This window comes from Neophocaena asiaeorientalis, unplaced genomic scaffold (genome assembly GCF_003031525.2).
Source record: "Neophocaena asiaeorientalis asiaeorientalis breed wild unplaced genomic scaffold, Neophocaena_asiaeorientalis_V1.1 scaffold262, whole genome shotgun sequence".
NCBI classification, from domain to species: domain Eukaryota; kingdom Metazoa; phylum Chordata; class Mammalia; order Artiodactyla; family Phocoenidae; genus Neophocaena; species Neophocaena asiaeorientalis.
This window is the reverse complement of record NW_020174374.1, coordinates 313,713-339,051: the sequence shown is the minus strand read 5'-3', so window position 1 is coordinate 339,051 and position 25,339 is coordinate 313,713. Positions and strand designations below refer to the sequence as shown.

Genomic DNA, 25,339 nt, shown 5'->3' with positions numbered 1-25,339 from the left:
AATCAAATCCAATACCCACTAGGTGGGCAACCCACAAACTCCAAACTAATTATATCACAGAGGTTCTCCTACAGGAGAGTAATGACCCCCACGTCAGGCTCCCCAGCCCACGGGTCTGGCATTGGAAGGAGGAACCCCCAGTGCATTTGGCTTTGAAGGCCAGTGGGGCTTGACTGCAGGAGCTCCACAGGACTGGGGGAAACAGAAACTCCACTATGGGAGGAGGTACACAAGGTCTCATGTGCACCAGGACCCAGGAAAAAGACAGTGACTTCATAGGAGCCTGGGTCAGACTAACCTGCTGATTTCTGAGAGTCTCCTGGGGAGGTGAGGACACTGTGCGGACAAGGACACTGGTGGCGGAGGTACCAGAAAGTACTCATTGGTGTGAGCTCTCCTGAAGGCTGCCATTTTGACACAAGACCTGGCCCCACCCAACAGCCTGTAGCTCCCGTGTTGGGTCGCCAAACAACCAACAGGGTGGGAATACAGCACCACCTATCAGCAGACAAGCTGCCTAAAATCTTCCTGAGTCCACAGCCACTTCTAAACACACCCCTTGACATGGCCCTGCCTACCAGAGGGACAAGGTCCAATGCCACACACTAGAGTGCAGGCACCAGTACCCTCACTAAGAGGCCTGCAAAAGCCTCTTAGACCAACTTCACCCACCAGGGGGCAGACACCGGAAGCAAGAGAAACTACTATCCTGCAGCCTGAGGAACAGAAACCACAAACACAGAAAGTTATAAAATGAGACAGCAGAGGAATATGTTCCAGGTAAAGGAAAAAGTTTAAACCCCAGAAAAACACCTAAGTGAAGTAGAGACAGGCAAGCTAACTGAAAAAGCATTCAGAGTAATGAGATAAAGATGATCCAAGATCTCAGAAAAAGAATGTAGGCAGAGACCAAGATACAAAAATTGCTTTACAATCAGCTACAATATATAGAAGACAAACGAACAGAGATAAACAATACAATAGGGGCTTCCCTGGTGGCGCAGTGGTTAAGAATCCTCCTGCTAATGCAGGGGACACGGGTTCGAGTCCTGGTCCAGGAACACCCCACATGCCACAGAGCAACTTAAGCCCATGTACCACAACTACTGAAGCCTGCCCCCCTAGAGCCCATGCTCCACAAGAGAAGCCACCACAATGAGAAGTGCGTGCACCACAACGAAGAGTAGTCCCCGCTTGTCACAACTAGAGAAAGCCCGCGCACAGCAACAAAGACCCAACACAGCCAAAAATAAATAAGTAAAATAAATTAATTTTTAAAAAATACAGTAAGTTAAAACGAAAAGTACACTAAAAGAAATCAATAGCAGAATAAATGAGGAGAAGAATGGATAAATGAGCAGGAAGACAAAACTGTGAAAATCACTGCTGCAAAACAAAATAAGAAAAAAGAATGAAAAAAAATGAGAGTGGTTTAAGAGACCTCTGGGACAATGTTAAATGCACCAACATTCACATTACAAGGGTCCCAGAAGGAGAAGAGAGAAAGGGCCTGAGAAAATATTTAAGGAGCTAATCGCTGAAAACTTCCCTAACATGGGAAAGAAAACAGTCACCCAAGTCCAGGAAGTGCAGAGTCCCATACAGGTTAAACCCAAGGATGAATACGCTGAGACACATATTAATCAAATTGAGAAAAATTAAGGACAATGAGAAAATATTAAAAGCAATAAGGGAAAACAACAGCTGATTTTTCAGAAGAAACTCTGCAAGCCAGATGAGAGTGGCACAATATATTTAAAGTGACGAAAGGAAAAAACCTACAACAAAGGATACTCAACCCAGCAAAGCTCTAGTTTAGATTCGCCAGAGAAATCAAAAGCTTTACACACAAAAGCTATAAGACTTCAGCACCACCAAACCAGCTTCACAACGAATGCTAAAGGAACTTCTCTAGGTGGAAAAGAAAAGGCCACAAACAAAAATAATAAAATTACAAACGGGAAAGCTCACCAGTAAAGGAAACCATACAGTAAAGGTAGGAAATCATCCACACACAAATATGATACCAAAACCAGCAACTGTGAGGACAATACAAATGCAGGATATAGGAAATACATTTGAAATTAAGAGACCAGCAACTTAAAAAAATTTGTGTACATACAGACTGCTACAGCAAAACCTCATGGTAACCACAAACCAAAAATCTACAATACATACAAAGCACAAAACAGAAAAAGGAATACAAACACAACACTGAAGTTAGTAATCAAATCACAAGAGAAAAGAACCAAAGAGGAACAGAAAAAAAAAGACCTACATAAACAAATCCAAAACATTAACAAAATGGCAATAAGAACATACATATCGATAATTACCTTAAATGTAAGTGGATTAAATGCTCCAAGCAAAAGACACAGACTGGTTGAATGGATACAAAAACAAGACTGCTATAAATGCTGTCTATGAGAAACCCACTTCAGATTTAGCGACACATACTGAAAGTGAAGGGATGGAATCAGGTATTTCAAACGAAAGAAATCAAAAGAAAGCTGGAATAGCAATATTCACATCAGACAAAATAGACTTTAAAATTAAATACTGTTACAAGAGAAAAAGAAGGATATTACCTAATGATAAACCCATCAACCCAAGAAAATGATATAACAACTGAAAATACATATACACCCAAATAGGAGCACCTCAGTATATAACGTAAATGCTGTCAAAAAAGAAGAAATCGGGGCTTCCCTGGTGGCGCAGTGGTTGGGAGGCCGCCTGCCGATACAGGGGACGCGGGTTCATGTCCCAGTCTGGGAAGATCCCACGTGCCGCAGAGCGGCTGGGCCTGTGAGCCATGGCCACTGAGCCTGCGCATCCGGAGCCTGTGCTTCGCAACGGGAGAGGCCACAGCAGTGAGAGGCCCGCATACCACAAAAAAAAAAAAAAAAGAAGAAGAAGAAGAAGAAATCAACAGTAACACAGTAATGGTGCAGGACTTTAACACCTCACTTACATCAATGGACAGATCATCCAGACAGAAAATCAATAAGGAAACACAGGCCTTAAATGGCATACTAGACCAGATGGATTTAATGGATGTTTACAGAACATTCCATCCAAAAGGAGACTACACATTCTTCCCAAGCGCACATGGAACATTCTCCAGCATAGGGCACATGCTGGGCCACACAAAGTAAGCCTTGGTAAATTTAAGAAAATTGAAATCATATCAAGCATCTTTTCTGACCACTACATTATGAGATTAGAAAGCAACTACAAGAAAAAAACTGTAAAAAACACAAATACGTGGAGGTTAAACAATATACTACTAAACAACCAACGGATCACTGAAGAAGTCAAAAGGAAATCAAAAGATACCTAGAGACAAATGACAGCAAAAACATGAAGATCAAAAACCTAGCACATGAAGATCAGGACGAAGCACAAGCAGTTCTAAAAGGGAATTTTATAGCAATACAATCCTACCTCAGGAAACAAGAAAAATCTCCAATAAACAACCTAACCTTACACCTAAAGCAACTAGAAAAAGATACAAACAAAACCCAAAGTTACTAGAAGGAAAGAAATTATAAACATCAGAGCAGAAATAAATGAAAAAGAGATGAAGAAAATAGAAAAGATGAATGAAACTAAAAGCTGGTTCTTTGAAAAGATAAAACTGATAAACCATTAGCTAGATTTCTCAAGAAAATAAAGAGAGCACAAATCAATAAAATTAGAAATGAAAAAGAAGGTACAACGGACACCACAGAAATACAAAGACTCATAAGAGACTACTATAAGCAACTATGCTGATAAAATGGACAACCTAGAAGAAATGAACAAATTCTCAGAAAGGTACAGTCTCCCAAGACTGAACAAGGAAGAAATAGAAAATATGAGCAGAACAATCACAAGTACTGAAATTGAAATTGTGATTAAAAAACCACCAACAAACAGAAGTCCAGAGAAAAGTCCAGGACCAGATAGCTTCACAGGTGAATTCTATCAAATATTTAAAGAAGACTTAACACCCATCCTTCTGAAACAATTCCCATAAATTGCAGAGGAAGGAACACTCCCAAGCTCATTCGATGAGGCCACCAACACCTTGATACCAAAACTAGACAAAGATACCAAGAAAAAAAGAAAAAATACAGGCCAGTATCACTGATGAACACAGACACAACAATCGTCAACAAAATACTAGCAAACTGAATCCAACAATACATTAAAAGGAAGATACATCATGAGCAAGTGGATTTATCCCAGGTATGTAAGGATTTTTCAATATCTGCAAGTCAATCAGCGTGATACACCACATTAACCAACTGAAGAATAAAAACCACATGATCATCTCAACATATATGGGAAAAAACCTGACAAAATTCAACATCTATTTATGAGAAAAACTCTACAGAAAGTGGGCACAGAAGGAACATACGTCAAAGTACTAAAGACAATATATGACAAAGCCACAGCTAACATCATACTCAACTGAAAAGCAGAAAGCACTTCCCCTAAGACCAGGAACAAGACAAGAATATCGACACTCACCACTCTGATGCAACACAGTTTTGGAAGTCCTGGCCACAGCAATCAGAGAAGAAAAAGAAAAGAAATCCAAACTGGGAAAGTAGTAGTAAAACTGTCACTGTTTGCAGATGACATACTATACATAAAAATCCTGAAGATGCTAATACAGCTCATCAATGACTTTGGTAAATTTTCAGGGTACACAATTAATATGCAAAAAATCTCTTGCCTTTCTATACATTAACAACGGAAGTTCAGAAAGAAATGAGGGAAACAATATCATTTACCATCACATGAAAAAGAATAAAATACCTAGGAACAAACCTATCTAAGGAGGCAAAAGACCTGTATTCCAAAAACTGTATGACACTGATGAAAGAAATCAATGATGGCACAAATAGATGGAAAGATATACCATGTTCTTGGATTGTAAGAATCAATATTGTCTAAATGACTATACTACCCAAGGCAATCAAAGATTCACTGCAATTCCTATCAAATTAGAATGGCATTTTTTCACAGAACTAGAACAAAAAAACTTTAAATTTGTATGGAAACACAAAACACCCAAACAGTCAGGTTCCCTGACTTGAGACTACACTACAGAGCTACAGTCATCAAAACAATATGGTACTGGCACAAAAACAGAAATACAGATCAACAGATCAGGCTAGAAAGCCCAGAAATAAACCCATACACCTATGGTGAATTAATCAACAACAGAGGAGGCAAGAATATACAATGGAGAAAAAAGTATCTTCTGTAAGTGATGTTGGGAAAACTGCATGAAAAAGAAATGAAAGAAAATAAATAAAAGAATGAAACTAGAACATTCCCTAACACCATACACAAAAATAAACTCAAAATGGATTAAAGACCTAAATGTAAGACTACATACTACTAAACACTTAGAGGAAAATATAGGCAGAACACTCTGACATAAATCGCAGCAATCTTTTTGGCTTCACCTCCTAAAGTAATGAAAATAATAACAAAAATAAACAACTGGGACCTAATTAAACTTAAAAGCTTTGCACAGCAAAGGAAACCATAAACAAAATCAAAAGACAGGCCACAAAATGGGAGAATATATTTATAAGTGATGTGATCTACAAGGGATTAATCTCTAAAATATACAAACTCATGGAGCTCAATATCAAAAAAAACAAACCCAATCAAAAAATGGGCAGAAAAATCTAAATAGACATTTCTCCCAAGAAGACACACAGATGACCATAAAGCACATAAAAAGATACTTACTCAACATCACCAGTTATTAGAAAAATGCAAATCAAAACTACAATGAGGTATCCCCTCACACCAGTGAGAACGGCCATCATGAAAAAGTCAACAATAAATCGCTAGAGAGTGTGTGGAGAAAAGGGGACCCCCCTACACTGTTGGTGGGAATGTAAATTGGTACAGCCACTGTATGGAGATTAATTAAAAAATTAAAAACAGAGCTACCATATGACCCAGGAATTCCACTTCTGGGCATATATTTGGAGAAAACCATAATTCAAAAAGGTAGATTGACCCCAATGTTCACTACATCACTATTTACAATAACCAAGACAGGGAAGCAACCTCGATGTCCATCAACAGAGGAATGAATAAAGATGTGGTACACACATGTACAATGGAGTATTACTCAGCCATGAAAATGAATGAAATAATGCCATCTGCAGCAACATGCATGGACCTAGAAATCATCATACTAAGTGAAGCAAGTCAGAGAAAGACAAATATCGTACAAAACCACTTATATCAGGGATCCCCAACCCCCGGGAAACAGACCATTACCAGTCCACAGACGTGAGTGAGTGGAGAGCGAGCGAGCAAAGCTCCATCTGTATTTGCAGCCGCCCCCCAACTGCTTACATTACCACCTGAACTCCACCTCCTGTCAGATCAGCAGCAGCATCAGATTATCATAGGAGTGTGAACCCTAGTGTGAACTGCACATGCGAGGGATCTAGGCTGCATGCTCCTTATTAGACTCTAATGCCTGATCATCTGAGGTAGAGCTGAGGCAGTGATGCTAGTGCTAGGGAGCGGCTGCAAACACAGTTTACCATTAGCAGAGAGGTTTGACTGCACAGAGACCATAATAAATCAATTGCTTTCTGTCTCGTATCAAACCCCTATCAGTGAGTGGCAAACACGCTCAGGGCTCCCAGTGATTCTGCATTATGGTGAGTGGTATAATTATTTCATTATATATTACAATGTGATAATAATAGAAATAAAGTGCACAATAAATGTAATGTGGTTGAATCATCCCGAAACCACCCCCCACCTCCCACCATCTGTGGAAAAACTGTCTTCCACGAAACTAGTCCCTGGTACCAAAAAGGTTGGGGACCGCTGACTTATAGGAGGAAACTTAAAAAAAAATGATACAAATGAACTTATTTACAAAAGAGAAACAGACTCACAGACTTAGAAAACAAACTTATGATTACAAAAGGGGAAAAGTGGGGTGAGGGATAAATTAGAAGCTTGGGATTAACATACACACACTACTATATATAAAACAGATAATCAACAAGATCTACTGTATAGCACAGAGAACTCTACTCAATATTCTTTCATAACCTAAATGGGAAAAGAATCTGAAAAGAATAGATATATGTATATGTATAACTGAATCACTTTGCTGTACACCTGAAATTAAGACAACACTGTAAATCAAGTATACTGCAATGTAATATAAATTTTAAAAACTTAATAGAATTGAACTACCATAAGATCCAGCAATTCCAGTTCTGGGTATATATCCTAAGGAAATAAAATCACTATGTCAAAAAGGTATCTGGGGGCTTCCCTGGTGGCACAGTGGTTGAGAGTCTAAAAAAAAAAAAAAAAAAAAAAAAGGTATCTGCAGTGCCATGTTCACTAAAAAACAGTAGTTACCCTCTTAGCCACCAGGACAGGTTCCAAGCCCCCACTGGATACCTGAAATTGTCGACAGTACCAAAGCTATACATTCTATATTTTTTCCTGTAAGTACATACCTATGATAAAGTGTAACTTTCAGACACAGTGAGAGATTAACAAGTTAAGTATTAATAAAATAGAATGATTACAATGTATTGTAAACAAAGTTACATGAATGTGGTCTCTCAGAACATTTTACTGTACGAATTCAATACCTTTTTAAGGATTTATCATGCATTGTGGCTGTAACTTTTGCAGTCTGACGTGTGACAGTAAAACCACGAGGAACTTTTTTTTCCTGGATAGGATATTTTATACATGGATAGAATATTCATTCTTAATGTAAATCTTAGCAACTTAAGCAATTTTTCTTTCCTTATTATGTCCAGAACTTTCACCTTCTCCCCTGAAGCATTTTATGGCTTTTCACATTCCCAAATTGCTACCTTTTCCCTTAAGTAAGCACTTCATGCTTGTCTTTGGCATTTCCAAATTGCCAGCATCACTACTCTTGTGCTTTGGGGTCATTATTAGGTAAAACAAATGTTACTTGAGAACAGGCACTGTGAAACCATGACAGTAGATCTGAAAACCAAGGAAACTACTAAATGACTAAGGGGCAGGATACACGGATCAAAGGGATAATTCACGTCCCAGCTGAGACAGCCAGATGGCAAGAGGCTTCAACATGTTATTCAGAATGGCATGCAATTTAAAAGTTAAGAGTTGTTCATTTCCAGAATTTCCCATTTAATATTTGCCAACCACAGTTGACCACGGTAACTAAAGCCCCTAGAAAGTGAAACTTCAGATAAGGCAGAGACTGCTATATTATTTGCAATAGCCCAGATACGGAAACAAGCTTAGTGATGAATGAGTAAAGAAAATGTGTTATAGGCATATCGTGGAGATATTTTGGGTTCAGGTCCTGAGCCCCACAATAAAGGAAGTCACATGAATTTTTTGGCTTCCCACTGCATACAAAAGTTACGTTTATGCTGTACGGTAGTCTATTAAGTATGTAACAGCATTATATTTAAAAAAATACATATCTTAATTTAAAAATACTTCATTGCTGAAAAACAATAACCATCATATGAGGCTTCAGCTAGTCCTAATCTTTGCTCATGGAGGGTCTTGCGCTTTGATCTTCATAGCTGCTGACTGATCAGTGTGGTGGCTGCAGGAGGGCTGTGGCAATTTCTTAAAATAAAACAATAAAGTTCACTTCATCAAATGACTCTTCTTCTCACTCCTAATTATTTTTCCTTTCCTTTTTTTTTAATTGAATTATACTTGACTTACAATTCTGTGTTACTTTCCAGTGTACATAACTGAATATGTATACATATTATTTATCATATTCTTTTCCATTATATTATTATAAGATATTGAATATAATTTCCTGATGCTATACAGTAAATCCTTTTTATCTGTTTTACATATAGTGGTATGTACGTGTTAATCCCATTCTCCTAATTTACCACTGCCCACCCCTGATTTGGTAACCATGTTTGTTTTCTATGTCTGCTTTGGTTTGTAAATAAACTCATTTGTATTATTTTTTAGATTCCACACATAAGTGGTATCATACGATACTTGTTTTTCTCTGTCTGACTTCACTTAGTATCATGATGTATACAGGTCTCTCCATGTTGCTGCAAATGGCATTATTTCATTCTTTTTTATGGCTGAATAATACTCCATTGGTGTATATACACTGCATCTTCTTTATCCATGTTTGTGTTGATGGACATGTAGGTTGCTTCCATGTGTTGACTACTGTAAACAGTGCTCCTATGAACAGTGGGGTGCATGTATCTTTTGGAATTAAGAGCTTCCTTTGGATATATACCTAGGAGTGGGACTGCTGGATCATATGGCAGCTCTATTTGTAGTTTTTTAAGGAATCTCCATACTGTTCTTCACACTGGCTGCACCAATTTACATTCCCACCAACCATGTAGTAGGGTTCCCTTTTCTCCACACCGTCTTCAGCATTTATTGTTTGTAGACTTTTTGATGACAGTCATTTTGACCGGTGTGAGATGACACTTCATTATAGTTTTAATTTGTCTTTCTCTAGTAATTAGCAATGTTGAGCATCTTTTCATGCAGGTCTACTTTTATTACATATTGTTGTGTCCCAGAGAATAGGGAGACCTGAGAAAAGGTACAGAATGGGGAATGGCCCAGAGGTGAAGCAGTCAAAACACACACAACATTTATTAAGTTCATTGTCTTATATGGGTGCAGTTCCTGGTGCCGCCAAACAATTACAATAGTAACATCAAAGATCACAGGTCATGACAACAAATATAATAATAACAAAAAAGTTTAAAATATTGAGAGAACTACCAAAATGTGACACAGAGACACGAAATGACAAAATGCTGTTGGAAAAATGATTCCAACAGACTTGCTTGACACATCATTGCCAGAACCTTCATTTTGTAAAAACCTCAGTATCTGTGAAGTGCAATAAGCAAATTACAGTAAGAGCAGGTATGCCCATCTATAAATACAATGAAATAAAGAGTAGGATCAGGAGCAGGAGAGTTTGGGGAAATAAGAACATGTTGGTCTAAGAGTACAAACTTCAGGTATAAGTTCTGGGGATCTAATATACCAAATGGTGACTTCAGTTATCAATACTGTATTACATACTTCAAAGCAGCTAAGATGTCAAAACTTAATGTTCTCACCACACACAGAAAATGTAATATGTGATGAGGCAGAGGTGTTTACAACCAATTCACAATGCATGCTGGCATCATATCATTGCACTGTACACCTTAAACTTACATAATGTTATATGTCAATGATATTTCAACGAATGGTAGGGTTAACCGTAGGTTAAAGAATAACCCTTTTTCTCATTCACCCCATTAGCATTTGAGAGAGAATACCCTCAGTTTTGAAATTCTCTTGTTTCTCAGTCTTTAAGTGACACCCTAGTTTTCTTCCCACTCTCCCAAGTTCTGGTTACTGTGTCACTCCTCAGCCTTTACTGTCTTGCCCAAGGTTGTGCAATCAGCCATGTCTTCTTCTACTTTCTCTTTATTCCTACGGTTTCAACTACCATATGCAGAAAGATAATTCCCCAAATCCACATACTCAGACTAGGCTTGGACCTAATTCTTCCACCACACTATCTACTGAATATTTCATTTGGATAAAACCCAGCTTCCTCCAGATGTGATCACTATGACCTTTTCTTCCTTCCCTGTCAGTTGGGATGTCTGATCTTGCCTATTCTTTCCCTCCCAACTACTCAATTATCTGTTCCTTTCTCTTATTCCCATGATCATTATTCACTCTCAGCCCTGTATTTCCTGATCCCAGGAGATGAAAATAGCCTCTCGGGACTTCCCTGGCTGGCACAGTGGTTAAGAATTCACCTGCCAATATAGGGGACACAGGTTCGAGCCCTGGTCCGGGAAGATCCCACATGTCATGGAGCAACTTGCCTGCGAGTTGGATCCCACAAGCCTGCAAGCCACAACTACTTAGCCCGTGCACCACAACTACTGAACCCCACCCACCTAGAGCCCGTGCTCCACAACGAGAAGCCACCACAATCAGAAGCCCACACACCACAACCAAGAGTAGCCCCCGCTCGCCGCAACTAGAGAAAGACCATGTGCAGCAACAAAGACCCAATACAGCCAAAAATGATTAATTTTTTAAAATTTACCAGTATTAACCAGAGATAGAAAACTCAAGCAATCATAAAAGTAAATACAATAACCTGTCTAATGTTAACATTTCAAACAGCTTGAAACCCAAATTCTTTCATAGGTGAATTTTTTCACAAGTTCTAAAAACAAATAATTCTAAAGCTTTATGAATTATTTTACAGCATTTTACAATTCCTTTGGCAAAGTCAACAAATCTCCAAAACCAAAACCTGATAAAATAAATCAAACCACTCCCAAACTCTATTACTTATGACACCAGTTCAAGTATTTGCAAATATGATCCATCATCTGAAAGAGAAACACACAAACACATCCCTTAACAAAGTAAGAAATCAGGATGGAGCCAATTAGTCCATATCAATAGGCTGCAAGTAAAAAACTACGATACTATTAAAGATGTCAAAAAGTTGAAATTCAATATTTTTACTTAAAAATATTCACTCCAGTAGAAGATATGTCTTAACACAATAAAAATGTGTGTACAAGTGTATAATTATGCACTTCAGAATTTCAAAATCAGTCTAACCTACTACCAAAGGGTTTCTATTACACAAATAAAATCAGCTCACATAATACAGAGGAATGATATTTGCATTACTTTAAAGTAAAACTGCATACCTTGAACTTAGGGATGAACCACTACATTCTCACAAAGGTCAGAAGATTAAGATGCCTTTTAACATATTGTATTTTAATACTGGAAACTGCTAACCAATTCAGTTAGGTAAGATAAGTAAATGCATGATTATAGTCAAATTTCTGATTTATACCTTATATATCCAAGAAATCCAAAAAACCAACAGAAATACTATCATCATAACCAGTTCAGAAAAGTAGAATAGTACAAAATTAGTACTATTAAAGACAATAGATCTTTTACCACTTAAATACATGATTGGCTATGTTAATTGAAAACTCTATTGAGATTCTTCTTAAAAGACAAATGGAGAATTCTCTTGCTCTAGAAAACACTGCATCTGTAATGTCAATTTCTCCTAAATTAGCCTCTGTATTCAATTAAAATCCTAGCAAATTACTGTTTACTACCAGCACCAAAGCATGTACTGGGTAGGCTAAAAAGTTCATGACGACTTTTCTGTTAAGATTTTACAGAAAAACCGAAATGACCTTTTTGGCCAATCCAATAAATGTACATTCTCCAACAGTACTCTCTGAAGTTAATCAATATCAGAATGGATAATGATGGAATATTTATACAACTCATTATTATACACAATAAGAATGAATTAACTGCTATAAGCAATTTCATGGATAACTTTTCCAGGCATAATGTTGCTCTGGAAAGCCCAACACACAAAAACAAAAACCAAATCAATGGTAACAGAAGTCAGAATAGTGGTTCTTTCTTGCAAAGGGAGGAATAATTTACTGGGAAGGGGACAGGAGTGAGGCTTCTGTGTTACTCATAATGTCATTTAAAAAATCAGGGTAATGGTTAGTCACATGAGTGAATGTGTTTAATATTTGAGGCCAACACGATCAATATCAGATAAGGTAATAATGCATTTTAAATAAACTACCTCTACATCTTACCACCATTATGATTAATGTTCCTCAAGAGGGCTACTTTTCCTCAGCAGGTAAGAATTATTAAGAGATGCTCCATTTCCTTCTAGATTTTTAAAAAGTATGGTAAATTCCATAATTTGCCCTTTAAGCAGATTCAGTTGGTTATGAGTAGGCTCTTACTTAATTTAGCGAAGTTCAAAATGAGACATGAATACTGCTTGCATCTATCTCAGTATTTTAGTATGCAACATTGTGACAGCACATTTTGTTTTTTTGCTGTGTCGTTTACATTTTGGTGGATATTATATAGGAAAACTGTAAAGAAGGTCACGTGAGTCAGACTGTTTTTTTGGGTTTTTTTTGCTGTATGCGGGCCTCTCACTGTTGTGGCCTCTCCCGTTGTGGAGCACAGGCTCCGGACGCACAGGCTCAGCGGCCATGGCTCACGGGCCCAGCTGCTCCGCAGCATGTGGGATCTTCCCAGACAGGGGCACGAACCAGTGTCCCCTGCATCGGCAGGCGGACTCTCAACCACTGCGCCACCAGGGAAGCCCGGTCAGACTGTTTTGTACGCGTAAAAATTTGAGGGAATATCCTCGCGGTCTGGCGGTTAGGATTTGGAGTTTTCACTGCCAGGGCCAGGTTTGATCCCTGGTCAGGCAACTAAGATCCCACAAGCTACATGGCACAGCAAAAACAAAACAGAAAAAACCCCGATAGATATTGTTAAGACGCTCTCCATAAAACTCTCCTAACAATTTTTATGCTTTTACCAGTAATGTAAAAGTACCTACACTTCCCTAAAACCCAATGAGCACTGGAAATTAGTATTTTTAAAATTTGTAATGTTACTGAAAAATGAACGTTTGGGCTTTTTTGTTAATATGTTGCTTATGAGTTTTATACATCTCTCAGCTGAGTTTTATCTCACTGACTTTTTAAAGACCTATCAGTATATGTGTGTGGTATATTCGTCCTTATTGCCATATATTTAAACCTCTCTTTAAAGGGGATTGACTGGGATTCTGTTAATTTATACTGACCAATTTGGGAAGAACTGACATCCTTAAAATATTAACTTTTTCCAATCTACTACTCTTCTTTAATTTATGAATCCTTAAATTTAATATGTTTGTGAAAAAGGTCTTACATTGTTTTATTAAAGTACTAGATGTTAGTCTACCATTATTTCTACTTTGTTAGCTAACAAAGTCAGGAAAGTCCAGTGTGTACACTTTTTAGTTTGTATTCATGCTTATTTTAATCTATTCTGTTTCCATCCTTAAAAAAGCTGTCATTTGCAGATAATTTGCTAGATCTCAGAAACTGTACTAAAGTCTTTGCATAAATTATCTCATTTTATCTTTACCTGAACTAGTGGTAGATATTACCAAACCCATTTTCCAATTAATGACATTGAAGCTTTGAAAGCTAAGAAATGTGCTCAAGGACACAAAGGGACTTTACTCATTTCCCATAAACATGTTATCTATTTTACTTTTTTAATCCTTCTAAGACTCTTATTCTCTAGTTTCAATTATTTCACAGTGTCTTCTGAAGCCTATTTAAGTTGTTTGAATGTTTATTACCCGAATCTCAGCAGATCTAATGGTTGCAGGAGAAAGCAAAAGTCTTAAGAATGAATGTATTTAATGTGCCACTGGCACTGAAGTGATATGTGCACACCCCACAGAACTGCTGTTTATATATAATTTTTTTAAATGCTGTTCATTAAAATGACTATATTGTATATGTTTAAAAATATACAATAGTTTAACAATACGGGTGAACAAGAAAACTGCTTGGAGTTCACTCAACTAATGAACTCAAAACATTTCTTCCACGTAACTGTAAACTCTGCTTTCCACTCAAAACACATTATCTTTGTTAATTAGTATGACAGAACAATTCTTTAAACATAATGATAATACAAACTAAACACAAAGTAATTATATTTAAAGTGAAAACGTAAAGCACGAAAGATGTAAAAAAGTTGGTGAAAATGAAAAAGAAATGCTCAGTCACAGTCATGGCCACTGACTTAAATTAAAATCTATAGGAAGACTAATTAACAGCTAGAGAAACAAAAATATCCACAAGATTAAGCCTAGCAAAGGTCTTAGAAAACTGACATACAGTTTTCATATTGCAATTCCAGTATGAAGTGAAAATGCTATATAATGATGGCTCACAATTATGTCAGAAAATCATGCCAAAATACAATCCACCTCTATTTATTCTCTTCATTTGGAGAATTAGTGCACTGTTAAAATTAGAACTAAATCTAGTTTTTAAAAGATGAAACAAATATAATTGCAAATTTTTAAATTTCATTCACTGAGATAAAATATCAAGCTGTTTCATCACTATATATTAAAAATTCTTTATTCTAAGGACTTTCCTGGTGGTCCAATGGTTAAGACTCTCCATGCTTCCACTGCAGGAGGCATCGGTTCGATGCCTGGTTGGGGACTAAGATCCCACATGCCACAAAGGGTAGCAAAAAAACAACAACAAAAAACTTATTCTAGTTTTCCATAGTCTAGCCTTCTTCCATATAAAAATTCTCAAAAAAAAATTTAATTAATATTTTAAAAATTGTATTTTTAAAAAACCTCTCACTGTTATCCTTTTAAATCTATCTAGTTTTCCTCTAATATTTTAAAGTTAACTTTCATTCTATCTTAAGTCAAGTCCTAACCATCTTTTTTTTTCCCCTTATCCATCCCTCAGCTAATCTTTTTATTACATGGCACAGTGAATTTTAAACTTCCTTTTTTTTTTTTTCTAGTCAGCAAACCCTATCTTCAAATGGAAGTTTAGAAAGAAGGTAAGCATACTGATTAACGTTCATTACCTGAAATCAAGTTAAGCAACATTTAAGTTGAATAACTGGAAGAACAGAAGTAGAAAGAATTAGTTTGTCAGCTAGTGTTTAAAAAGATCTTGAGAAATAAGGGACAAATTATATCACAATGATATGGAAATGTAAATACTAACTATACAGAAAATTCAAAGAGAATTTAAAGTTAGGATATCCATTAATAAAATTCAGCACATTAATGGATCAAAGGAAAAAAAAATCAACAGATGCAGGCCAAAGCATCCCCCAAATTCAACTCCTCTTTTTTTTTTTTTTTTTTTTTTTTTACATCAGATTTCACTCTTTATTTTGTATATCTTTACGTTTTTTGACAAATACAAATCCCATATATTCGCCGTTGGAATATCATACAAAATAATTTCATTGCCCTAAAAATGCCATGTGCTTCACAACTCCTCTTTATGATAAAAACTTCTAAATGCTAAAGGAAGAGAATTTAAAGAATATTTACCTAAGAGAACACTGCAGTATCAATATTTAAAGAAAAAAACACTGGAAACACTCTTTCAAGTACCTATACCATTAAAAACTGAATCTAACATCATTATTAACAGAAAACACAATTACAGAGAAAATGCAAAAAGTCCACTAACTAGTATCACTACTGGATTTCATGGACTCTGAAGATGCTCTTAATTATTAGATGAACCATTATTTTACATACCACTAAGAAAAACTGCTCAGTAAAATGATATAATGTCATCATTTATAACTGTAAAATACATATTGGAGTTGGCATGTGTGTGAAAAATAACCAAAAGAAATGCATTTAGAATATTAAAACTTCTTCACATCACATTCAGGATGCTACTGCGGCTCACTTTTCTGCTCAAAGCTGTACAATGTCCATATCTAACTACAGTTTTCTCCCAACAACAAGGTGTTGATGAAGCATCCCTTAATTATCATCTGTAGAATCTTCTTTCAAGTCAATGACACTTACTTCTCAAACTTTGATGCCAGCACTTGATTTTTTGACTAAAGTCATTATTTCAGTTTTGCTAAAGTAAGTTAAGCAGCTTCTGTTCAAAGTTGGAAATTTTATGATAAAAAGACGCTCAATGTATGACCACGTATCCTATGACTGAAATATGAATCAAACAACCCAGGCTCTGACTGCTGTTTAACTTCTTTCAACTCTTCCAAGAGCAATTTATTCTACTTTCAGGAGTACTGTCTGATAAGTATTAGCAATGTATGTAGTAACCAATAATGACTGTAACTCATGAGGAGGGATACAAAATGGGTAGCTCCTGAATACTGCAGGCTGTGATAAATACATTTCAATTTCAGAGATATTGACCTATAAGGGGGAAGGTGCACCTCAGAAACTATGCAGTATGGTCATACATTTAATAATGAAAGTTTGCATAGTCGATTTCTGCATGTCAACAGAGTCTGTTATAAATTATAAACTGAAATTGTTACTTTTAAAAAACTGCTATTCACTATGGCCACAAAAGTTACACAACGTAACACAGTTAACAATGCATATATGAAAAGCAATATATAGTATGGTATAGGTGTAGACTCTGGAGCCAGATGGTAAAATTAAAATTCTATCTCCACTAAGATTATGGGTTTCAATCCCTGGGGTTTCAAAGTTTCATGGCAAACTTAGGATACAAGAAAATGTGTATTGAGAATTCCCTGGTTGTCCAGTGGTTAGGGCTTGGAGCTCTCACTGCCAAGGGCCAGGCTTCAATTCCTGGTTGGGAAACTAAGATCCCACTAGTCACGCAGCACAGCCAAAAATAAATAAATAAATGAAATGTGTAATTATGGTAGGGAGATTTTAAAAGTTATTATATTAGTACTGTCTGAAGAACAGTGCTGGCACACAATAAGTGTTTGATGACAATGGCAAAGACGATAATGATGATGGAGAAAATGTTATAAAAGGACTTTAATAAGCCTACAGAAATAAACCATGTTCATCAAAGGCATATATATATGTCCATGTATTGTATAAACTTGATGCAAATACAATAATCTAATAACTTTTCCAACCGAAATTAAAAGTCTAAAAAAAGTTAAAGGAAAAAGACAACTAAAACAATTCTACAAAGAATAAGAGAATACTTACTAAGATTTTGAGGAGTTGGAAGACCCTGAGCTCACCTCCTCTCACACACACACCAAAATTATATCTACAAAGCAAGTATTGTTGAGAAAAACCAGACGACTAGTAGAAAAGATCTTCCACAACTAAAGATACAAAGAAGGAACCACAAAGAGACAGAAGTGGTGGATATGCAGTACAGTCAAGGCCTATGCATATCCCTGGGTAGGTGACCCACAAATGGGATGATAATCACAATTGTAGAGATTCTTCCGAAGGAGTAAAGAATTGGAGCAACACAGTAGGCTCCTCAGCCTGGGGGTCTTGCACTGGGAGGACAAGTTCCCAGTATGTCTGACTTTGAAACCCAGTGGGGCTTACTCTGAGGAGACCTAGAAGAATGCAGGAAATAGACTCCATTCTTTTTTTTTTTTTTTTTTTGTGGTACGCAGGCCTCTCACTGTTGTGACCTTTCCCGTTGCGGAGCACAGGCTCCGGACGCGCAGGCTCAGCGGCCATGGCTCACGGGCCCAGCCGCTCTGCACCATGTGGGATCTTCCCAGACCGGGGCATGAAATCCGTGTCCCTGCATCGGCAGGCAGACTCTCAACCACTGCACCTCCAGGGAAGCCCTAGACTCCATTCTTAAAGGGCACATACAGAAGCTGTGATTTGAAAGACACCCAGGTTAGATCCATATGCTGATATCTGATCTTGGAGAGTCTCCTGGAAAAGAAGGGACAAATGGAGCTCACCCTGGGGACACAGTCACTGGAGGCAGCCATTCTTGGGAGCTTTGTTCTACCATGTGGACACTGGTGCTGGCAAGCACCACTCTGGAGCCCTCCCTCTAGCTTATTAGCACTGGGACCTGGCCCAGCCACCAGTCTGTCAGCACCAGTACCAGGAAGTCCAAGCAACTAACCAGGAAGGGACACAGCCCCAGCCACCAGGAGGCCAGCTAATCTTAAGGCCCTTCAGCCCATAGCTGCCCTGGGAATCAACCACACACACAAATGCACTGACACTAGCACGGGACCACCCAGCCTGGGAACCTCATGGGACTTCACATCTGGCCATCAGAACCAGGCCCTGCCCACCAGCTGGCTAACACCAACTCCAGGACACCTTTGGCCCTGCAGTTAGAGACCCCAGCACTCAGCTCTGCCCACTAGTGGGTCAGCAGTAGCCCTAAGACCCACTAATACTCCACAGCCAGCTGCCGTATGTACAGAAATAAAACCCCAGTGGAACTAAATGAAGTAGAGATAGGCAATCTACTCAATAAAGAGTTCAAGGCAATGATCATAAAGACAGTCAAAGAATTTGGGAGGAGAATGGATGCACAGAGTGAGAAGTTAGAAGTTTTAACAGAGTTAGAAGACAAAAAACAACCAAACAGAGATAATACAGTAACTGAAATGAAAAACACACTAGAAAGAATCAACAGTAGATTAGATGATACAGAAGAACATATCAGTGACTAGACAAGACTAGTGGAAACTGCTGAGGCTGAACAGAAAAAAAGAAAAAGAATGAACAGAAATGAGGATCGTTTAAGAGACCTCTGGGACAACTTCAAGTGTACTGATATTCACATTACAGGAGTCCCAGAAGGAGAAGAGATTAGGAAAAGAGGCAGAGATCATATCTGAAGACATAATAGCCAAAAACTTCCCTAAAATGGGAAAGGACACAGACATCCAAGTCCAGGAAGCACAGCAAGTCCCATACAGGATTAACCCAAAGAAAAACACATCAAGATACAGTGTAATTAAAATGGTAAAAGTTAAAGACAAAGACATAATATTACAAACAAGTTATGTACAAAGGAACTGCCCATACTTGCACGTAATTAATCTGTAACAAGGGATGCAAAAATAATACAATGTGGAAAAGAGAGCCTCTTTAATAAAAGCTGTTGAGAGAAGTGGATAGCTACATGCGGAAGAATCAAACTGGACTACTCTCTTCCACCATGCACAAAAATAAACTCAATACATATTGAAGACTTAAATGTAAGACCTGAAACCATAAAAATTCTAGAAGAAAACACAGGCAGCAAACCCTTTGACATTAGTAGTATTTTTTTTACACACATAAAAAAGAGAAATTTTATTTCTCTTCTTTTATTCCCCTCTTCAAGGGAAATAAAAATAAACAGATGTGGGACTACTTCAAACTAAAAAGCTTTTGCACAGGGAAGGAAAATACCAACAAAACAAAAAGGCCCCCAATTGAATGGGAGAAGATATTTGCAAAGGATATATCCAATAGAGCGTTAATATCCAAATGTAAAAAGAAGTCACACAACATCAAACAAACAAAACCCCACCAACAACCCAATTAAAAAATAGGCAGAGGGGCTTCCCTGGTGGCGCAGTGGTTGAGAATCTGCCTGCTAATGCAGAGGACATGGGTTCGAGCCCTGGTCTGGGAAGATCCCACATGCCGCGGAGCAACTAGGCTCGTGAGCCACAACTACTGAGCCTGCGCGTCTGGAGTCTGTGCTCCGCAACGAGAGGTCCGCGCACCACGACAAAGAGTGGCCCCCGCTTGCCACAACTAGAGAAAGCCCTCGCACAGAAACGAAGACCCAACATAGCCAAAAATAAATTTTTTAAAAATAGGCAGATAATCTGAATAGACATTTTTCCAAAAAACACATACAGATGGCCAACAGACACATGAAAAGATGCTCAACATCACTAATTATTAAGGAAATACAAATCAAAACCACAATGAGGGATCACATCACATCACATCAATCAGAATGACTAGTATCCAAAAGACAACAAATCACAAGTATTGGCAAAAGGGTGTGGAGAAAAGGGAACCCTCATGCACTGTTGGTGGGAATGTAAATTGGTGCAGCCACTATGAAAAACAGTATGAAGATTCCTCAAAAAATTAAAAATAGAACTACCATATGATCCAGCAATTACACTCCTAGGAATTTATCAAAATAAAAACACTAATTAGAGAAAAACATGCATCCCAATGTTCATTACTGCAGGACTGTTTACAATCACCAAGGTATAAAAGCAACCTAACTGCACCATGCAGATGAATAAAGATGTGGAATATTAGCCATAAAACAGAATGAAATATTGCCATTTGTGACAACATGCATGAACCTAGAGGATATGAGACTAAGTAAAATTAGTCAGAGAAAGACGAATACTGTATGATTTCACTTACATGTGGGAAAAAAAGGCTCCACCTCACTAGTATTCTGACTGACACAAAGTTAAAGCGACAATCAGAAAACATCTAATCCCTGGAAACTGGAAGAAATTAAACTGTTAAGTCTTTGGCAGTGTTATGAAGAAACAGAGACTCACAATTTAGTATCAACTAAATACAACCACTGTGGAAAGAACTTGGCAATTCCCAGTAGAGCTGACAATGCATATATATACACTTCAGTGTACCAATTCCACTTATATCATAAACCCAAGACAGAAGAGTTATGTACAAAGAGAGCAGCACTGTTTTGAAAATTCAAACAATTTAAAACTTAACTATTAATGAATAAATAAGCCACGGCCTATTTATTTACTAAAATACAAGTCTACTATGAAATTAGACTAGGAATTTCTCAAACTTTTCCACATCAGGACTCCTGCATAATTTTATAAAATGTTGTACTGAAAAATAATAAGAATGGACTGTCCATATTCCTATCAGGTGAAGAATATGAAGGAGAGGAGAATAAAGCAGGCAGGGAAGGTTATCCTGAGCTCCCATTTGGACTTTATACCTTTATAATGTGGACACAGTATGCCTTAATATTTATACCCTTGTCCATAACACAGTAACTGTTTAAGCTAATTCCAACTGGAAAGTTATTCAACTCCATATAAATCTCTGCATTCAGTCATTCAAATAATATTTATTGGAAATGATGTCCACGCGCCAGATCATTTTGCTAAGGGGACAAGGCAGGATGAGAAACTGTCTCTACAGTTAGGACCTCAAGAAAACAAAATATAAACTAATAGAATACAACTGCTTCAATGGTAAGTTAAAGATGTCTGTATTGTTCTATGGGACACAAAAGAAAGAAAAGCCTGGGAAAATAAAAGTCACAAACAGAAAGAAATCAACAAGCAGGAGTTGTTTTAGGGATTCTATGAAGAAACTGCTTTTTCAGCTCATATTATTGGGCACTTAATATGTATCAGATACATTTTATTTTAGCCATATTGAGTATGGAGTGTCAGGAAGGCAAATGAGTTGTTCAGCAGGCAACAAGAAATGTTAGGTGAGAATCTCAGACAAGAGGAGACAGCGAAGCCAGAGAAGACTGGAGAAAACAGGATAGAGGACTGACCTCAAGGGAGATTCCACATGAGGTTTTAAAAAGAACCACAGCAGAGACAGAAGGCACAGAGTTTCTGAAACACAAAACACTTTTATGTGACATACCAATTGTACTGTGGAATAGTCTCATTATTTGGGAAATAACGAATTTAGAAATAAATGGTGGGGGGTGGGAAAGGACTGATGATTTTTAGAAGATTAGAGAACCTAAGAAAATTTTAAGGAGAGAGAAATGAGCCAGCAGAGTGTCTGGGAAGACCTTAAGCAGAGCACCTGGGCTTGGAAGGAGAGCACTGCAGTAAAAGAAATGGAAGAAAGCCTAGGTAGAAATAGAGCAAAAGCATGAAGCTAAAGAGAACAATCATTTACATCAAATGACCATCTACCTTTCTCAGTTAAGTAAAAGAATAAAAAGACTTCAAAAAAATTTGAAAGACTGGAGTTGAGAAGAGAATTTTTTTTTAAAGTTTGTAATTGCCACAATGTGCTCAAATACAAATAACACAAATATTATTCTGTGAGAATACAAATTAAATAGGATCAGAGAAACCATTTACAAAAAATGCTGTATGCTTTTCTAAAAAAAGAAAAACTGCCTCTATTTGAAAACTACACATAAATTAAAACAGCTGGCTAATACCTGTCATCAGAATCTATCCCTTCAAGCAAAAAACATCATATATTTAACCATTTCTGATAGAAATGCTTTAAAGCCATACACTTACCTGTCTTCTTAATTATACATTTGAGTTTAATATAATCATTATCTTGAACATCCTTTGTTGCTGTACTGGAACATCTGCTTCTGCTGTACTATGCAGCATACCATTCTATCTTCTCAGAGTTCTTTGTGTTTCCCAGCTGTCAAGATATAAAGCAACTATTTCTACAGTTTATGTTCATCCTTCACACCTCAACAACTAGGCTGCATTAGCAACTTGCTTCCCATCTGTCTCCTTCAGTCCAGTTTCTAAGTTTTCTAAACATGGCCATTCATGATAAATGTGATAATCTTTCTCATGGAGCATCACTGTTGAAAGATTAGGAAACACATGCTTTCTGAAACCTGCATCTAGGACATTCATAAATGAAAAAACAAAGTTTAAAGCTTGGTTTAGAGAAGAGTAATAAAATTATTTTCACGATGCGGTTGCCTTCACCAGGGGAAAGGAGGTTTGCACAAGGCCATGTCAAGGTTATTTATTGTGTTTTTAGGAATTATGCTTCTGTTTTTTCAAACCTACTTCCTAAATTATTCCTGTAATGTTGAACCATGGTTAACTAAAATTTTGTTCACTAGAGGAAATATAATAATTTTGAGCAAAACGTTACTTGATGTTAGAACTTAGGATAGAAAACAGGAGCAGCTGTCGGGCTACCCTGGTGGTGCAGTGGTTGAGAATCCGCCTGCCAGTGCAGAGGACACGGGTTCCATCCCTGATCCAGGGAGGATCCCACATGCCATGGAGCAACTAAGCCTGTGCGCCACAACTACTGAGCCTGTGCTCTAGAGCCCAGGAGCCACACAGCTACTGAATCCCAAGTGCCTCACCTACTGAAACCCGCGTGCCTAGAGCCCCTGCTCTGCAATGAGAAGCTGCTGCAGTGAGAAGCCTGTGCACCGCAAGGAAGAGAAGCGAGTGGGGAGCTCACTGCAACTAGAGAAAGCCTGGGCACACCACCAAAGACCCAACGCAGTCTTTATTAAATAAATTTATTAAAAAAAAGAAAAAAAAAAAAAAAGAAAAGAAAAAAGGAGCAGCTGTCAAGAACTCACAAGTTATTCAAGAAACAGCAATACTCGATAATTTTTCTAGTAAAGAAAACACTGATCAACTTACTACTAGTTTTCATTATTTCTCAACTTTAAAAGTTCTCCCCAATGGTTGGAGCCAGAACTGCTAAATAAATATGAAGCACAGCTTAGGTGTTCCATCAGTCTACCTCAGAATCTACCTTTTCTAGTCTCAATTTCCAGTATGCCCCTAACCTATACCATCCACTCTAGTCAAACTTTAAATATGTGCTGTCTTCTGAAGAAGCTTCAAACTTAAAATATGCCCTTTGCCTACTTCTATCTCCACCTAATGAAGTCCCACAAATTTTCAGTAAGTACCTTCCTAAAATTCCTCCTACTTCAGGGACCCTTTCCGAATGCTCCAAATGAAGACTTCGCATTCCTATGAAACCTTAGCAGTGAACTTCTTGCAGGCATCATCCGATTTTCGGAACTTTTTCAATCTTTACTAGTACAGCGCAAAGCTTACAGAGGCTTAAAGAGTTCACCAATAAACCTGAATAATATACAATGTAAAGTACTGTAAAGAATGGGACTGTACCTCAAGACTTTTCAAATAAGACAAAATCTAAACAGCAGCACGGTACAAAAACTCGTAAATAATGCATCACTTTATCGTATTTCAATAAGAACACCTCATTTCCAACTCTTACTATATACAGTGTAAAATTATCACTAGTCGCTTAAACGGAAGTTTCCAACAAAATTTTTCCAGCTAAGGAAAATAAGACTTCAGACTTAATCGCTTTCGAAGTATCTGTATCCTGCGGCACAAAAAAGAGTTACGAGCACTTTTTTCCCATCAAATTCATTTTTTATTACTGAGATACTCAGGGAGGCAACTGGTGGAAAACCGCAAGAAAGGCACGTCAAGGAGCATGTATGACTTAAGTAAAAATTTCCTAGATTCTCATTTGCCTTCGTGAGCTCAGGTGCCTAGGCGGTCATCGGCCCTAACCGCCCTAGGGTGGCTTAAAGGGCGGGGGTAAGGCGCGAGGTCGTGATTGCCAGCAGCTCGGCTAAAATACAGCGGAAATTGCAGGCAGCCAGCGAGCTGCGGTAGGCAGGGCAGCAAAGAGGCGCTGCCGCCGAGCGCCTGGAGCCCGAGGGCTCATCACGACTGGAAGGACCACGGCCGCTGTAGGCAGCGAGCACGCCCCCTCCGCGCGTACACGCTGCCGTGCCGGGCCGCCGGTACCCACCACCCGAGCTGCCGCCGCCCGCTCTCCAACCCCACCTCACGGGCTGTAGCGGAATTTCGCCTTCAGAAGCCACCTTCAAGATGGCGGCTCCCCCTCCCAACCATCCCCTGCAGCAGGCGTAAATCCGCCGCCATCTTGTCCCCCCTCGCCCCCCGCCCCGTCTATATTTACATAGCGAAAATCGGGCAGGCCGGCCAGCGGCCTTCACCTCCAGCCTGCAGGCCTCGCCTCCTTGCCAGGCCTCACTCACGCGCGGTGCCCGGGCCGGCCGCGGCGCCAACCCGATGCCCCTCAGCCGCCTCCCGGGCAACAGGGAGACCCTCCCCCAGATCCCGCCCGGTAACAGAGCGCGCCTCCGCCGCTGCTCGGGGCAGCCGAGCTCCTTCCCGGGCCTAACTG

General features: G+C 38.4%; 1 protein-coding gene across 2 annotated transcripts in view; it reads right to left on the bottom strand.

The window, feature by feature from the left end:
- ZFY (zinc finger protein Y-linked) overlaps nt 1–25,339 on the bottom strand; it is a 56,006-nt gene that overhangs the window by 29,836 nt on the left and 831 nt on the right. Inside the window, exons 1-2 of one of the 2 annotated variants that reach the window (XM_024756313.1) lie at nt 24,057–24,288; nt 22,666–22,801 (exon numbers count right to left, since the gene is read on the bottom strand). The gene's annotated coding sequence lies outside the window, so the exon portion shown is untranslated. Of the gene's footprint in view, nt 1–22,665; nt 22,802–24,056; nt 24,289–25,339 lie in introns of those variants that run through there. The other variant, XM_024756314.1, reaches the window with a different exon arrangement.